The sequence below is a fragment of the Heloderma suspectum genome, chromosome 6, assembly GCF_057233095.1.
Source record: "Heloderma suspectum isolate Gila_16-S chromosome 6, 16-S_ref, whole genome shotgun sequence".
Lineage (NCBI taxonomy): Eukaryota > Metazoa > Chordata > Lepidosauria > Squamata > Helodermatidae > Heloderma > Heloderma suspectum.
Window position 1 is genome coordinate 63572930 of NC_139463.1, and position 18411 is coordinate 63591340.

The window sequence follows — 18411 nt, forward strand, 5'->3', positions numbered from 1 at the left end:
AATTTTAAATATAGTTCTCAGCAATGTGACAAGGCTAGGTAGGATGTTGCTATTATCTTTAGGACCAGAGCTCATCCAGGCTCATCCTTGGATGAAATAAAGCAGCAGAGAGGACGTCGGATTGTATCTGGAGCACTCTTTGTCACTGAGTAGTGATTTGGGTGGTCAGACGCAAAAGAGGACAAGGCTCCTGCACATTTTAATCCTTGTATAAAACAGGGTGTTTCAGCAGGTATCATGCAAGCTAAACCTGTAAAAACTCCCAGTTTTTCTTTGGGTGCTTTTTCAAGGAAAGTTTGAGCAGGCATCTGCCAGGGATACTGTACGTCTGCCCTGCCCAAACTGGTTCACAGCTGGAGGGTGCCAAGTTGAGGCAGGCACCTGTAGATATAGAGCTTCTCCACACCAGGCTTTTCATCCTGCAGTTTACTGAGGCTTCTGCTTCCGGATTCTTTGTGGGATTGAGATTGGTTTCTTACATGGGCTGACACAGGCTTTTCCTCTGAGAACTTCCTTTGTCTGCAAGTTCTACATGATTCATTATACAGCCACTAGATAGTGCTGTGATACAGCAGACATATAGCGGAACCACGCAATTTCACACTGCCATTAAAGTGGATTGACATTTATTACTGCGTTATCCCCAATCTTTTAAAAACTGGGATAAAGGTCAGAAAGTGTGGGAGATTCCCTGGAGATTCATGCTGTCATGTAAAGGACCACAATCTTCCATGAGTGACCAATTATGAACGTGCAGTAAAAGCCTAGTGTAGAAATGTTTATAGGGAGATATCTAGAACAAAGGGGAAGGCCCCTAGATATTCCACTAGGTTTCCTCCGACTGTGATTTTGCATAAATAGTTCTAATATCTGCAAGATATATGTGGGAGGCTGATCCTGTGTGTGTGGGAAAGATTTGCCTTAAATAAATGCAGTTTATTAAAAACTTAAATTAAAACTTAAATAAATGCAGTTTAAAAAACAGTACGTTACTGTTTTTTAAACTGCATTTATACCCCACTTTTTCTCCATGGAATTGAAGGTGGCATACATCGTTCTCTTCCCCCCTCCCTTGCGCTTTTTTATCCATACAATACTGTTGTGAGGTAGGTAGGGCTGAGAGGTGGTGACTGGCCCAAGGTCATCCAGTGAGCTTCATGGCCAAGTGCGGAATGTGAATCTTGGTTCTGCGCCTTTAATAGCTGCGAAAAAGAAGGAATTTCAGCAGGGATAACTTGCATGACGAACTACCCATGTTGAAATTTCCCTCTTCCATGCAATTATTACCTGTCCTCTTTTTCATCTGGCCAGCCTACTCCTGGAGGGAGTTACACCAGAAGCGAGGCAGTTTTGCTTCTCTGATTAGGGACGCCCCGTTGAGTCTGCCTCGTGCTGCCCTTGGAGCTTAGCCAGGCCTTTTATAAACCCTCTGCTTTTGGGAAGCTCAGCTGGGGGTTCCCAGGTTCATTCTAAATAGCCGGCAAAGCTAGCACAATACTTTGAGTGCCTCCCCGCCCCCAATTTGAGATGATGATGCAGTACATCCCGTTGGATGTGCCTCCTTTGCAAAGCCCAATAGGGAGGGAAGAAAATGAAATAGCTACTTTGTCAGGACCCCATACACTCCAGTGGCTTCTATGTACCAGGGACAGCCTGAGTTTTTCTGGTGTCTGTCTCTAGAAATCACTGTTCATATTGGCCCGCTGCAGACATTTCTGATATCTAATAACATAAGAAGAGTCTTGCTGGATCAAACCAAGGGTCCATCTAGTCCAGCATTCTGTTCACACAGTGGCCGACCAGCTGCCCGCAGGAAACCCACAAGCAGGACAGGAGTGCAACAGCACCCTGCCGCCCATGTTCCCCAGCATCTCTCTTTACTATTTCTTTAAAATGTCTCTTAGGCCGCAGTCCTTAACACACTTACCTAAGAGCAGGTCTCACTGAATTCAGTGGGACTTACTTCTGAGTCGACGTGCACAAGATTGCATGGTTGGTGCAATTGCTCAGGTTTTCACTGTCAGTGCCGAACTGACTGAAGGTGGTGGTGGGGGGAGCTGTAGACCAACACATCCAGAAGGTGCCAGATTGGGGGAGGCAGATCTGAGTTTGGTGTGGATGCATTTTGTCCCCAGCACATACATTTGTAAATTTACATGCTTGAACACTAATGCTGTTAAGCCTACACACACTGACTTGGAATTTGGGGGTAAACCCATTGAACCCAGTGGGACATGCCCTGGATTGTGCTGCAAGTGGCTGGACCTGCTGAAATTCCCTCTTCTAAGCAGCTATTAAAGGTACAGCAGCCCTGTCCTCTTTTACATCTGGCCACTCTGCTCTGCTGTGTGAGAACGTACTGTGCAGAGTACACGAACAGACAGAATTGGTAAAGGCCATCGAAAGAAGAAAGTTACAATACCTTGTTCATATGATCTGAGGCAAAAAATACGCCATACTCCAACTCATTATACAGAGGAAAATGGAAGGAAAAAGACCAGTAGGAAAAGATGAACATCATGGTTAAAGAATCTAAGAAAATGGTTCAGCTGTACTTCTATACAACTATTTAGAGCAGCAGCATCAGAAACAAAAAATAGCTGTAATGATAGATAATCTCTGATAGGAGATGGCACCTTAAGAAGAATTGAGAGCCAGTGTGGTGTAGTGGCAAGAGTGTTGGACTGGGAGCTGGGAGATCCGGGTTCTAGTCCCCACTGGGCCATGGAAGCTCACTGGGTCACTTTGGGCCCGTCACACACTCTCAGCCCAACCTACTTCACAGGGTTGTTGTGAGGATAAAATGGAGAGGAGGAAGAGAACGTAAGCTGCCTTGGGTTCCTTGCAAGAGGAAAAAAGGCGGGATATAAACGCAATAAATAAATAAATAAGAAGAACTCTACTCCCTGCGGGCCCTACTTAGCCTGGCACAGAAGGAAGGCAGACTTTGTTACAGAATTGGGTTACTGTGCAGTTTGTACAGGGTCAGCCCTACTGTTAGACAAAGTGAAGCAATCCACTCGGGCAGCAGAAGCTGGGAGGCAGTGGCGGGAGCCTCTCAGCTTGTTCTGTTGGGCTCCCTGTCAGCACCCTAAACTAGCCTGTTGCCTCAGGTGTAGCAGAGGACAGCAGCCCATGGCCAGGGCTGAAGCAAGAGTAAATTTCCAATCTAGCTGGCTTCTGTACATGGCATACAGAGGGAGTGCCATCTTGTCCTTTGGCTCAGGCAGCAAAATGTCTTGGGCCGGCCCTGGGCGTGTAGCATCACTCGAGTTTTGTGTAGGCGTGTTTATGGGTTTTATTTGCTTCCTTAAAGGCTCAGATGCCAACCCATTAAAGAAATCTCACCTGTCCTGCCTTGCCTTGCCTCTCGAAATCCTGACAGCAGCAGTAACGTGTCAGAAAATCTATGTCCCTAGCTGTATGTCTAAGGCCACCATTTTGGAAAACCTCAGTCTGTTTCCTGGTACTGCCTTGTTGTTGCAACGGATAGGAAGATTTTCTCTCAAGGTTTTGACACTGTTTTTAAAAGTATGCTCCTGCAATGTAAACCCTCCTGTCTGCCTTCCCATCCCCTTCCTGCCATGGGAACCTTAGGAGGAGGAAATGGTAGTAAATTGGTAGATATTTATTTATTTATTTATTCATTCATTCATTTCATTTCTATACTGCCCAATACCCAAGGCTCTCTGGGCGGTTCACAAAAATTAAAACTATATTCTATATAGAGAATAATAAATCCACAGAAGATCTATATAGGGCTGTATGGAGTGAGAGTGGTTCCCATGGGATTAACGAGCCCATTAAAAGAGTCTTGCTGCAGGTGGATTAGATTTATTTATGTATTTTATTCAAATCATTTGTATCCCACCTCATACGCAAGGCTCAAGGTGGTTTCCAGCAAATAAACAAGAAGAAGATAAGGAGAGCCCTGCTGGATCAAGCCAATGACTTCTCTAGACCAGCATTCTGTTCCCGCAGTGGCCAACCAGATGCCTCAGCACCCTCATACCCATGTTCCCCAGCAACTGGCGTACAGAGGCATACTGCCCCTGATACTGGAGGGAATATATAGCCCTCATGACTAGTAGCCATTGGCACCCTTATCCTCCATGAATTTGACTTATCCAGCCTGATGCCTTCCAGATGTTTTGGACTACACCACAATGATTCCTGACCATTGGCCACTCTGGCTGGGGCTGATGGGGGTTGAAGTCTATAACATCTGGTAGGCACCAGATTGTGGTGGGCTGGTCTAATCTCCTTTCAAAACCATCCAAGTCGGTGACCATTACTGTATCTTGTGGTAGCAAATTCCGTGGTTTAACTATGCCCTGTATGAAAAGCTGCTTCCTTTTGTCTGCCCTGAATCTCCCATCATTTAGCTACATTGGATAAGCCTGGTGTCTACTATTATGAGAGAGGGAGAAAAACAATAAAGCAGTACCAATTTCAAAGCACCATTTAAACAGTAATTGCAAAAAACAGTGCACTCTACAGTGGTTAAGACGCTGAACTGCAGACTGGAAGGTCGGCAGGTCAGCAGTTCGAGACCCGAGTGCTGCGTGACAGAGTGAGCTTCAGTCCCAGCTTCTGCCAACCTAGCAGTTCGAAAGCAAGAAATTGCAAGTAGATAAATAGGTGCCGCTTCAGCGGGAAAGGTAACAGCGTTCTGTGCACCTCGGTGTTCAGTCATGCCAGCCACATGACCACGGAAGCGTCTTCGGACAGCGCTGGCTCTTCGGCTTAGAAGTGGGGATGAGCACCGCACCCTAGAGTCGGACACGACTGGTTGGGGACACCTTTACCTTTACCTACAACAGCACTACTACAGGACCAGATGTTTGCTCAACAGCTGTTGTACTTTTGGGAGAGGTAGGTTCTATATCCTCCCTGGGAAGATGCAAGATCACACTACAGGGGAAAGAAATGGCTATTGCTGCCTCTCTCCCCGTACTGCAACAGAAGTGTTTTGTGGGGGAATATTCCATGAATCGTGCTAAGTGAAGTAGCAGTGGCCAATGGTGCAGTTAGGTAAGAACGTAAGAGCCGTGCTGGATCAGACCAAGGGTCCATCTAGTCCAGCATTCTGTTCATACAGTAGCCAACCAGCTGTCGTCTGGGAACCCACAAGCAGGGCATGAGCACAACAGCACCCTCCCACCCATGTTCCCCAGCAACTGGTGTACATAGGCTCACTGCCTCTGGTACTGGAGGTAGCACATAATCATCAGGACTAGTAGCCATTGATAGCCTTCTCCAAGAATTTGTCTAACCCACTTTTAAAGCCATCCCAATTGGTGGCCATCACTACATCCTCTGGTAGCAAATTCCATAGTTTAACTATGCGCTGTGTGAAGAAGTCCTTCCTTGTATCTGTCCTGAATGCAAAGTTGTTAGTTTCTAGATTTAGGGAGCAACCCTATGGCCACTAGGCACTGTCTAAACGGCCATGGGATTTTTCGGTTTATGGGAACCAAGGTTGGAGTCCTGGATCCGAGCTTGGTTCCCAGAAACCACGCTCCCCTCCCAGCTGGTGTGGTTCTTCCCCATTTGGAAACGGAGCATGGAGAGGGCAAAAGGGGGGTGGTTCCGGGGGCAGGGAGGAGACCGTGGAAGCCACTTTACGAGGCTTCTTATGTGCCATGCGGTCTCCCGCTCTGAAGTCCCCAGCTAGATGTGCAACATTGTGTGTCTAGCTAAAAATGCATGATGGCTGGAGCACGGAGGCAAGGATCCCTTCCGTGCTCTGGCCCCCCTGCATTGGGTAGTCACCATCTTCCTGAGTTCGGAGGATTCATAAGGTTGTGCCCTTAGTGGTCTTCTACGCCACCCTCTTTAGATGGGGATGTTATTATTTCACTTTCTTCAAAATGTGGTAAGTCAACCCTGGAGTGTTTGGGGGCCCTCCTGCTCATTCCACTGAGTGGGGCCATGAATCTGTGCCCCCAAATCCTGCCCTTTCCCAGCAGACTTCGTCTTTTCTCCAACACAGACTGTTCATAGAGGAGGAATTGCATGCCTAGACGAGAGCCGGCTGCCTGCTTCCTAAAACACATTCCTACCACTAGGTTAGCAGTTCCCAAACAGTGTGCTGCAAGAGAACATCTGTGCCGGGAGAAGTATGAGGTTGCCCGCTGTAGTGCTGCATGATTTACTGCTCTGGACTTGATTCTTCCCAGTCAGCCTCTGCTGCAGTTGGTTAATTCTGCCCCTTCTCTGTCTCAGATGTGATCAGTTCATTCAGTTATTCCCAGTGCTGAGATTGCAGCAGAATGGCCTGCCCCCAGCGGAGACTCAGGCAGAACAGTGACTCATGCAGAAGACTTTTCCGAGGGCTCGTAATTCATATTCTTCCACCTTCCAAAAGCAAACTGCTGGGATACAAAGGAGGGGAAGTGTATCTCCAGTCACAATTCGGAAAGAAATTCTGTCTCACCTTTCAAAAAGTTTGGGAATTGCTACCTGAGGTCGCCTCTAAGAATGAGGTCCTTCTCCCCAGCATTAAGTCGGGGTGGCTGCTAAGCTGGGGCTTTGCTGGAGCTGACTGGATTGAAGTGGACATCAGTGGCCAGGCAGTCTCTTCTCTGTTGGTTATCTGCACCCGAGCCAGTTTGGCCTGGATTCTTGCCTCGCTCAGGCGTTTCTCTTTCTTTCAGGGGTGCTGTCTGGCGCAACGAGGGAGAGGGATCTCTTACCCAGTGTCACTCCCCATGGATTGTTTTCCCTTTCCAATTAATTAAGGCTTAGCTCAGTAGCAGGCAGGGAGCCAGCTTGGCAAGCGTGCTGGGTTGCAGAGTTTGTGATGAACTCCGCTAAATGAATGGTGTTTAGCCGTGGCCGGTGCCTGCCTGAGACCTTGTGGCCTTCCTAGGGAAGATGCTGCGTCCTTCTCAGTACGGGCGAGATCTGTGGCAAAAAGATGCTTTGGAGTAGTGATGTGATGGCTCTGCCTGCAACCTACCCATGCATGGGGTTCAAAAGATGCTTGCATGCATTGCAGGGTATGTTCACAAGATTGCATCCTTTTATTAATCTACTGTAACTGTGCACATACACCCACCCACCCCGGTTAACAAGCTGCAAAATGTGTGATGTTGCTATCATATTTCATTTCCATAGTGCTTCTCAGCATTGCAAAGTGTTTTTAATATATTATGTTTATTAAGAGAGAGAGGGAGAGGGAGGGAGGGAGCATGAGCAGAGGGATTAGAAGGCAACCTTCCGTTCTCTGACACTCTGAACAAACTCAAGCAGAATGAATAGTAACAATATCTAAAGTCTCAACGAGGCATGGGGAGCCTGCAGCCTTCATCTAATTCTATATGGTCCTCAGCATCATATGGCTCTCCAGATACAGCAGGCCCACTCTTGCTTTCCAGACTGCCCCTCTGCAAACTGCCTCCTCTTCCACTTTGGGTGTTGTGTGCGTGCGTGTGTGTGAGTGAGAGAGAGAGAGAGACAAAGGATATGGTGGCACAGAGACAGAGGGCTTCTTCACACAGAGCTTTTATCCTGCTATTGAGATTGCTCCCTCACAGAAGTTTGCTGGCCCTTTACATGACGTCATCAACCTCCAGGGCATCTCCCGCACTAAATGACCTTTTATTCCATTTTTAAACAGATCGGAGATAATGAGCTATCAAATTACCCCGTTTGTATTCGGCTTGAGTTCCCTCCATGAAAAAGGAAAAGCCACAAGAGGAGCTAGATCAATGAAACATATGGAGGACTCCGATAAGGGGGCGAAGGAGGGGGAAAGGGGAGGGGGAGAAAGAAGCACATGTAAAGGGAGTCTGTCGTGATCCTGCATTTAAAACGGAAGCAGAAAGCCCCCTTTTAGATGCGGGATTTTAGGCTGGAGTAGAGATGCTCAGAAAGAGCTATGCATTCCTGCATGACTGCAGACTCCACCCACTTTGGGGTCTGGCTCTGCCCACCATTAGCTCTGGCCCTCGACTGACTTTTCCTGAGCATCAATGGCCCTTTACAAGAAAAAGGTTCCCCACCCATGGTCTCAATTATTATGAAGACATTTGTTATCTCCTGGGCTACAGGCTCACTGACTGGCAGGTGCATACTATAAACACAGACCAGCTGAATGCACATCAGTGGCCCAATCCAGTATGTGTCAGGCAGGGATGCTGAACCTCCTTCAACCCAAAGGCTGAGTTCCAAGTGCTCAGGGACTGCATTCTAGTAGTGGGTGGGACAAAAGGGGCAGGGCCAAAAAGGCCCTCATTTTTTAGCTTAAAGTTCTTGCTGCCAGTAACCACAAAAGCCTGGAAACCACCAAATGACGGGTGATGGGGAAGAAGGGCTGTGGCCCTCTGGGAGAGCTGGATTTGGCTCCCAGGTCTGGGATTCTGCTCCCCTGCTTTAGGGGATACCTTGAGGGCCTGGGGAAACAGGCTTCTGAGTGTGCTGCTGATGTGCATAATCATTGCAGGGCTTGCATGATTTTATTTGTTTGTTTGTTTATTTATTTACAATATTGATATACCGCTCCACATCAAAGATTTTGGCGCAGTGAGCAATGAGGTAAAAGAATAAAACCCCATAATTAAAACAATTAAAACATTTTAAAAGAACAGATTCTGAACTTAATAAACTGTAGGTGGTCACTCATGGAAGGCCTCTTGAAATAATATCTTCAGGAGGTGCTGAAAGCAACACAGCGTTGGCGCCTGCCTAACCTTCAAAGGCAGGGAGTTCCACAGGAACCACGCTGAAGGCTCTTTTCCTGGTGGACTCCAATCAGGCTATAGGTCCATGTGGAACTACCAGGAGCAAGCCCTCCGATGACCTCAGTGACCAGGCAGGTTGGTAAGGGAGAAGGCGCTATCTCAGATATCCTGGTCCCAAGCTGTTTAGGGCTTTGTACACTAGTACTAATACTTTAAACCTGGCCCGGTAATGAATAGGCAGCCAGTGCAGTTCCCTCAGCAAAGGAGTTGCATGCTGAAAGGGGCAGCTCCCGACAACAGCCGAGCTGCTGTATTCTGCACCAGCTCCAGCTTCCGGACCAGCCTCCAGGGCAGTCCCACATAGAGTGCATTGCAGTAATCCAGTCTTGAGGTTGCCAATGCCTGTACCACTGTGGCCAAGCTATCCCTGTCCAGAAGAGGCTGTAGCTGGCAAACCAGCTGAAGCTGGGAAAAGGCACTCGGAGGCACAGCGGCCCCTTGGGCCTCCAGCAACAATGATGGATCTAGGAGTACCCCCACTGAGCTTGCTGGCCTCCTCTTTTGATGAGGAGGGGCAGGTGCATCTCCATTCCAGGCCAGTACTTGTGAGTGCATTTGTCAGGAGTTGGATCAGGGCTGTAGCATTTCAGTGTTTTCACCCTTTAGTCCCTCCTGTAAGTTGTCTCTGCCTAGTGCACACCTGTTCAAACTCCACCATTTTTCTCTCCAGCCAAACAATTTTGCTGCTGCTGTTTGTCTTGTGTGAAGAGGGGCAGCCGCTGAAGCCCTGGGCTTCTGGACATTTTGAAGGAGACCCAACTGGGTCAAAGATGGACATACTCTGTAGATAATTAGGGCATAGCAGGGGGCCTGAGTTTGGCTGGGACCGGGTTTTGTGACGTACTTCGCACAATGATTAATCCAGCCGACCCCGAGGCGTCCTGCTGTTGATCTAGCAGGCTGTGCATGTTTAATGGTTTATTTAGGGGTGTCAGCCTCAGATTAGAACCCCGTTGCTTGGAAAGGCACAATACAAAGGTGGCTAATTAACTTCCTCTTGTTCTTCCTCCCACCCACCACCCACCCCGCCCAGTCAGACAGTTTTGATTGTCTGGGAGCCTGGTTCTGAGGCTAGCGCTGCCTTTTGATGTCTGGCTGATGCAAGGGATTAACATGCTGGCCGCCTTTCTCTTCCCCACCCCCAATATCCTGAAGTGGATCCAATCGGATTTTCTTGCTCACAGGGACTGTGATAAATTTGTCAGGAAGGGACAAGAGGTTCACACACCCTTTTTCCTTGTCTAGTGTGTGGCGCAGTGCAGAGGAGAGGAGGGAGGGATATCAACAAAAGCAGCTCATGTATTAGCTGGCATTGTTCCCCCCCCCCCGCAAAAAAAGAATCAACTGCTGGCTCACAAGTTGTAGAACTGGGTGGGGTGGGGATCAAGCATGGGCACGCACCTGAAGTATCCCTGATTGGAACCTCTTTTTCTTTTTTTTAAGCCACCCTACAGCTTAACAGTAGAGCACATCAAGGGTAACTTCAGTCTCTGACCCCTCCAGTTAAAAGGCAGAGGGCAGAGAAACATGGACTGCAATGAGATGGATGCAAAACTCCCAAGATAGAGGCTCTTCTCACTTGCCCACCACCAAGGTCAGTTGGGCTGGTGAGTATAAGGCGGAGGGCCTTTTCAGTTGTAGCCCCACACCTCTGGAATAAGCTTCCGTCAGGGGTTTGTCAGGCACCTTTTTTGCAGGTCTTCAGGAAGGCTCTGAAGACCAGTTTGTTTTCGCTGGCCTTCCCATAATCTGTGGACTGAACGTTTTATAAGTGTAACCTGTTTTTAAATTTTTTATAGTATTTTGTTTTGTATATTTGTATAGTTTTGTATAGTTTTTAATCCCGTATGCTGCCTTGAGAGGGTTTTAACCCTAAAGGCAGCCTATGCCATGAAAAGCACTAACCCCACACCTCTTTCTCCTCTTTCCCCTGATAATGTGTAAAGAAAAAAAATCTGTGATATGACATCATCTCAGTCTGACTTTGCCTGCTCTCATTCCACTTCACTGGCTGCCACTTGTGTGGGGCAGGCAGATTTGGAGCATTTTTTCCCCTTACCTATTCCTGGAGTAGAGAGGAGGAAGATTCAGGGTTGCTCCTTTTAGCACCAGCCACACATCATCCTTCCCTTTATTTCCGATGTTCAAGCATGAGTGCCGTTGCTTAGGTAAGACAAAAAGCACCATCCAGGCATAAGAGAGAGGCAGCAACTGGCTTGGGGGAGCCCTAAAATTTGGAGAAGTACCAAAAAATGCTTTGGGGAGAAAAACCTAAAGGGAGACACATACACATACCACCCCCCAGCCTGTGATGATCTGTTGGGGTGGGGGACGGAATACAAAAAAACCTGGTGGTGAGGGAACAGAATGGAGTGTCATGGAGGAGTGCATGCTCGACTGAGTGGAAGAATGAATAGGAGCACTCAACGCTGCAGAGTTTTGTTTCAGGTCTCACTGGTTCCCTCTGTTTCCGATGTACAGGCATGAGTGCCTGACAAAAGTCCCCACCCCAAGCTGCCTTGGAGAGTAAATAGCAACGGGCAGGGATTTGACAAGAAAATGGCACAGAAGGAAAGGATTAACCCCCCCCCCCCGCACCCCTTGCACTTCAGTCCTGCTGGGCCCTCCCCTGGCTGCCTTTGGCTAAGAATGCACCTTATGCTAAGCGTGTACGAAGAATCATACGACAAACATAGCGTGTGGTTTGACCCTCTGAATGTTAGGGACATGGCAGAAGCTTAATGAGATGCTTAATGCTCCAGCGTTGCAAACAGGTGGAAGTATGAGGGACCTAGTTGGAGGTGGCCTTGCATCAAAAAAGACAAGAAGAGCCTCTTCTTGGGAAAGGGAAAGGAAGTAGAATGAGGAAAACGTTCGGGCTGAGCCTGAAAGCAGACTTGGGCCTAGATCAGGGATGGACCACCTGCAGGCCTCAAACTGATTTCATGTGGCCCTCAGCCTAATTTCTAAAGCGCTCCGTGTGCCGTCAGCTTAGACCTCTTCCCTTTCCTGGCATCCCACTGGGCAGGAAGAAAGAAGGACAGCGCAGTGGTGGTGGCACAAAGAGAAAAAGGGTGATTCCCCACATCTGGCTTTGGTTCTGCCTGCAGCTGGGATTTGGCTCCAGACAGATTACTGGTGAGGGAATGTGGCCCTCCACAGAAAAAAGCCTGCCTGTCCCCGCCCTAAATGCTCTGGGTTGCGTAATAATAGCTTCAAAAACAGTACAACAAATCTTTTGGGGAAAAATCTGATCAAATGATAATGTAACTTTGTTATTCAACTGTTATCAGATCTTTCTCCTGAGACATTTTAAAAAGGAGCCAGTCAAGGCCTGTTACTTCACTTTTACAGGTGGGGCTTCCCTTATCTCCTCCTCCTCCTCTTCTTGAGCCAAACAATTTATATCTTTTCCAAATCATTTTGGTGCTGAAGGGAAGAAAAAACCCAAAGCAGATACAGCATTGACTTCGTAATCCTGAGGGAGTGGTATGCAGGACTTAATGTTAACGGAAGAGTTTTAGGAGTGTGTGCTTAGGGAGGTATTACAAAGTTCTGGGCATTGATCTCTTTTTGTATGCAGAAATGACTTATTCATTGTTGATTTAGGGCTAAACTAGATGTGTTGTGGGAGACACATGGAGCATTGCCCATGCTTTTTCTTTTCTTTTCTCTTTTCTTGTTTTAATGCAGTTGTTGTTGTTGTCGTTCAGTCGTGTCCGACTCTTCGTGACCCCATGGACCATAGCACGCCAGGCCTTCCTGTCCTGCGCTCTCTCCCGGAGCGTGCTCAAGTTCATATTCATTGCATCCGTGATGCTATCTAGCCATCTCATCCTCTGCCGTCCCCTTCTCCTTTTGCCTTCAGTCTTTCCCAGCATCAGGGTCTTTTCCAGGGAGTTTTCTCTTCGCATTAGGTGGCCAAAATATTGGAGCTTCAGCTTCAGTATCTGTCCTTCCAATGAGCAGTCAGGGTTGATTTCCTTTAGGACGGACCTGATTTGACCTCCAGGGGACTCGTAAGAGTCTTCTCCAGCACCACAGTTCGAAAGCATCAATTCTTCGGCGCTCAGCCTTCCTTATAGTCCAGCTCTCACAGCCATACATTACTACTGGGAAAACCATAGCTTTGATTAGACCGACCTTTGTCGGCAAGGTGATGTCTCTGCTTCTTACTATGCTGTCTAGGTGTGCCATAGCTTTCCTCCCAAGGAGCAAGCGTCTTTTAATTTCATGGCTACAGTCACCATCTGCGGTGATCTTGGAGCCCAAGAAAGTAAAATCTGTCACTGCAACCATTTCTTCCCCTTCTATATGCCAGGAAGTGATAGGGCCAGATGCCATGATCTTAGTTTTGTTAATGTTGAGTTTCAAACCAGCTTTCGCACTCTCCTCTTTCACCCTCAACAAGAGGCTCTTGAGATCCTCTTCGCTTTCTGCCATTAGGGTGGTATCGTCTGCATATCGGAGGTTGTAGATAATTCTCCCAGCACTCTTAATTCCGACCTCTGATTCATCCAACCCGGCATTTCTCATGATGTACTCTGCATATAAGTTAAATAAGCAGGGCGACAATATGCAGCCTTGTACTCCTTTCCCAATTTTGAACCACTCAGTTGTTCCATGTCTGGTTCTTACTGTTGCTTCTTGACCCTCGTACAGGTTTCTCAGGAGACAGGTAAGGTGGTCTGGTACTCCCATCACTTTAAGAATTTGCCACAGTTTGTTGTGATCCACACAATCAAAGGCTTTAGCGTAGTCAATGAAGCAGAAATAGACGTTTTTCTGGAATTCTCTTGCTTTCTCCATGATGCAGCGAATGTTGGCGATTTGATCTCTAGTTCCTCTGCCTCTTCAAAACCCAGCTTGTACTTCCGGTAGTTCTCGGTTCGCATACTGTTAAAGCCTAGCTTGTAGGATTTTGAGCATCACCTTGCTGGCATGTGAAATGAGCGCAATTGTGCGGTAGTTTGAACACTCTTTGGCATTGCCCTTCTTTGGAATTGGAATGTAAACTGACCTTTTCCAGTCTTGTGGCCACTGTTGAGTGTTCCAGATTTGTTGGCATATTGAGTGCAGCACTTTAACAGCATCATCTTTTAGGATTTTAAATAGCTCAGCTGGGAGACTGTCATCTCCGCTAGCTTTGTTGTTACTAATGCTTCCTAAGGCCCACTTGACTTCACTCTCGAGGATGTCCGGCTAATGCAGTTGTAGTTGCTCTGAATTTGATTGACCAGTGGTGCGTGGGAGCTGTCTGTCTGTCTTTTACTCTTAATCTGTTTTCTGTGGGCTCTTTCCTTCCTTCATCAAAATTATTCTCCCCAGTTATCCTCCTAATCTGCTTTTCATTCTACAGGGAGAAAAGAGGGAGGGGTGCTAAACACTTTCCCCACAGACATTTTCCTGTGCAAAGGCATCTTTCTCCAGCTACTCTTCTCCCCACAAAGGAAAGGGTAGTCTCCCCACTTGTGTCCCGCTACTTTGATCCAATTTGGAGCCTCCTTCAAATGCAAAACCGTTTTAAAAAAACAACCATTTCGGCTACATGTTTTCCCTAGATGGGTGTGTGTGTACATACACAAACACCATGCTACATATATTAATAGTGAATTCATTCTCCACATGTGGCAAAAATGTAGCCAAAATGACAAATTCTGTGCAGAAGAGGGAGGTGTCAACAGGCTTGAAGGAGTACAAAACGCCAAGCTTTATAGAAGTACAAAAAAAGTAGACCCCCGCTCCCCCCAGTGTTCTAATTGAATGCTGGCTGAATGTTGGGGTGGGAAAATGGGGGAGGGGCAATGGAATGGAGTTTCCTGGGGGAGGACATGGCTGGCTGGCAACACCACAACATTTTATTGTAGTTCCCACTTGTTCAAAATAATAAGTAATATAAATAATATTTTTTAAACAGCAGAGCTGCCATTATGGAATGGAAGGTTGTAAACCACGAACACAAACGTATTAGACATGTGATTTGGGTGCGTCCTGGGTGTGGTGCCTCTTTTCTCACTCCCTGGCAAACACCCTAAGGAAGGATCTGTCCTTTTTCCACATCATTTAGGAACAGTTGCCATCATCTCATGATGCCAATTAAGTACCTTTGGACTGAACTAGGTAGATGTGATGTTGTAATGAAATGTTTTGTATATGGATGTTCATCGAAAGTATGTGAGGTAGTCCGGGATAAAATGATGAACCCAGATCCAGGAAAAGTGGATTTAAAATCTGCATTCCACTGTAGGACCACTTCTGATGCTACATTGCTCTCCTTGCATGTAGGGCAGCTGCCAGAAGATTGATGAAATCATGCATCTTTGTAATGTCGGAAAAGTCATGCATAAGTTTAGAAAAAAGACTAAGCGCGCAATCCTATGCACCTTTAAAAATAAAAAACCTCCTACAACTCCCAGCATTCCCCAGCCAGCATGATGGGAACTGTAGGGGTTTTTTCCTGTCTAAATGTGCTTAGGATTGTGCCCTAAGTGTTGCAGGGAGGGGGAGTGAGTGACGTTTCTAAAATTATGAATGGCATGAAGAGAGTGGACAGAGAAATCTTCTCTGTTTCTGTCATAATACTAGAATTTGAGGCCACCCAATGAAGTTATTTGGTGCTCGAGTCAGGCCAGACAAAAGCAAGTCCTTTGCACAACAGGTAATAGAATTCACTGCCTCAAGATGTGGAGGTGTCCACCAGCTCAAGTAATTTAGCAATTAGTGATTGCAGGATTCGTTTTAAAAAAGCAAACGGGCAGGGAGGCATGCTGTGTAGTGACTGTTTGGAGGGAGGGGATTTAACTCTTTGCCCCTGATATATCTCTGATCTGGGCCCCAGCCTCCCTGCCCCATGGCTGCCACTTGCACAGAGAAGGAAGTTCCCATCAGTGCCAATGGGAGCCAGTGGAAGCCGGTGGCTCGAATTTTAGTGGGGCTGAGAATCCATTCTGGGTTTCAGTCAGCACTGGCCAGAACTCTAAAGGAGCTATCCAAGGTACTGAAGCTATTTTGGGGACAGGGTCCAGCACCTTGGATAGCTCCTTTAGAGTTCTGTCCAGTCCTGACTAAAACCCAGAATGGATTCTCAGCCCCACTAAAATGTGAGCCACCATCCTCCACTATTGGGAGCTCTCCACTTGATGCAAATAGCAATCCAGGGTGTGTGTGGGAGGGGGAGGGAAACAGGATCAGGGCCATAGTGGGGGCAACGGGTTAAATTCCCTCTTGTTGGTCCATGTTCCTGATCCAAATTTCCCCAACCCACAGTTGCTGTTTGTTTTTAAGCAGTTACTATTTTGTTAGGATCACCATGTGTTTCTTTGGCCCAAAGAAAGGGGATAAATTCATAAAGACGGGTCTGTCACCCATGTCCTTGCAAACCGTTTGGGGATTTCACAAGGGTAAAAGCAGCTGGAAATGGGGGACTTTCAGGGGGGAACTGACTAGCAAGAGAAGAGTTACGCACTCTCCCCCCCCGCTCCTCCTCTGATGCTACTTGCCCCCTCCCAACAAGAACCCTTTAGGTGTTCTCTCCATGGGCCTGTACTTGTGTGGAGGGGAGAGTGGGCCCCACTGTCATATCCCCCCTCTCCCAGTCTATATGTTGTAAAGGGGACCCTTACTGTTCATGCTACATTTGAATGCATATGCTATAGTCATCAATTACGTCTGGGTGCTTATTTAGATATATGGACCACTTATATTAATGTATATATTTGGAATAGAACGGTTGAATCCTTTTTTTTCTCTTTTCCCCTTTTTAAAAAAAGTAGTGGTGTTGTGAACAGCTATTATGATTGAATATCGGGTTTTTGCCATGTTCTTTCTCTTTTTTCTGTTGCTGATTTTGTTTGTTATCCCTCTTTTCTTGTTATAACTGCGAATTAGATTTTTTTTTTTTTAAAGAATGCACCAGGCCAGCCATCCCCAAACTGGTAACCTGTGTTTGCCAAGTTGGCTGTGAATAATGGGAGTTGTAGTCCCACACATCTGGTGGCTACCAGGCTGGATAAGGTTGTGTTAGGCTTTCCTAACTGTGATTGGAAACTCTGTATGAGTACAAGTCCAAAGGTCAGACAAGTCCAGAGCGCGCAACCAATGCGTGACATTTCAGTGGCAGTTGTGCATTGGCCAGGCACAATGGATCACCTGAGGGTGCATTGCAGGGTGCTGCAACATTGCAGGCTGCTGCAACGATCGTGACTGCAGCTGTTTTGCAGCATTTATGTATTTATTCAATCATTAGATTTATAAGCCACACCTTCAGCACAAATTTATTTATTATTTATTTATTGCATTATATCCCGCCCTTTTTCCTCCTGCAAGGAACCTAAGGCGTCTTACATTATCCTCCTCCTCTCCAATTTATCCTCACAACAACAACTCTGTGAGGTAGGTTGGGCTGAGAGTCTGTGATGGGCCCAAAATCACCCAGTGAGCTTCCATGGCTGAGTGGGGACTAGAACTCAGATCTCCCGACTCTCAGTCCAACACTCTCACCACTATACGACACTGGCTCTCAGGATGGTCAATTTTTTATATAACTGTACAACCCGCACATATGTATTTATTTGAACCATTTGTATCCTGCTCTGTAGCCAAAAGAAACCCAGAGCGGCTTACAGATATCAGTAGTAAGACAGTCCCTGCCCTGTCTAAAATACATGACACACAAGGAAAAAGGTATGGGGAGGGAAAAGGAGAGAACAGCAAACAGCAGATAAAACATAATAAATAAGGGATAGTGGCTTAAACATGTTAAAAGGCCTAGGAGAATTAAAAGATCTGTGCCTGCTGCTAAAATGACATCAGTGTAGGTTTCAGGCAAGCCTCCTCAGGGAAAGGATTCCAGAGATAGGGGGACCATAACCACAGCCGGCCCAAGACATTTTGCTGTCTGAGGTGAAAGACAAGATGGTTCTCCCTTCCAGTGTTAGCCACGTACAGCAGCCAGCGGGACTGGAGGCTGAATCTTACTTTAACAGTAGTGGTGGACTACTATCCTCCACCACACCTGAAGCAGCAGGCTAGTTTAGGGGGCCCGTGACAGGCTGTTTGGCATTCACAGTTCCGTCCTCCAAGAGAGGGAACTGCCAGGGGTCACCGCCGCTGTCCCCTATCAACTGTTGGCTGAGGCAATTGCCTCACGCTGCCTAATGGTAGGGCTGGCCATAACAGGAAAGGGGCTTTCTTTGGTTGATACCCACCTCACCTTGGCAGGTGGGGTCACCCAGAAAAGAGGATGATTCACATGCCTTCTGGAGGAAGATTGGGGTGGGTACTCCGGTTTTAGAATACAGCGCAATTTATAATCCTGTTGAGTTTTGACATATAAGGTCGGCTGTTATTATCATCGATAACACTAAAATGTAAACGACTGAAAAGGCAATAGATGTGATCAAGGAGAAGATGTAAAGAAGAAAGCTAGGAAGGTCTAGGGTTGTGACTGGGATTCAGTTTATAAGGTAAGAGATGCTGCAGCTCATGCCTCCCTTTGTCCCATAAGCTTTTCTTTCTGGTGGGAAATATGTAGGAGCTGTATGGTTTATTCAGTGACATTACATAGATGTTGTCCAGGTTTGGATGATCATGGGAGTAAAAGAAGCCATCGTGGCTTCTTCCCCGCCCCCCCCCCACTGCGCATGCTGTGTGCTCGCCTGTAATT

General features: G+C 47.0%; 1 protein-coding gene across 1 annotated transcript in view; it reads left to right on the top strand.

Moving 5' to 3' along the window:
• Positions 1–18411, top strand: part of RAPGEFL1 (Rap guanine nucleotide exchange factor like 1) — an 85149-nt gene that overhangs the window by 24327 nt on the left and 42411 nt on the right. The window lies entirely within an intron of this gene.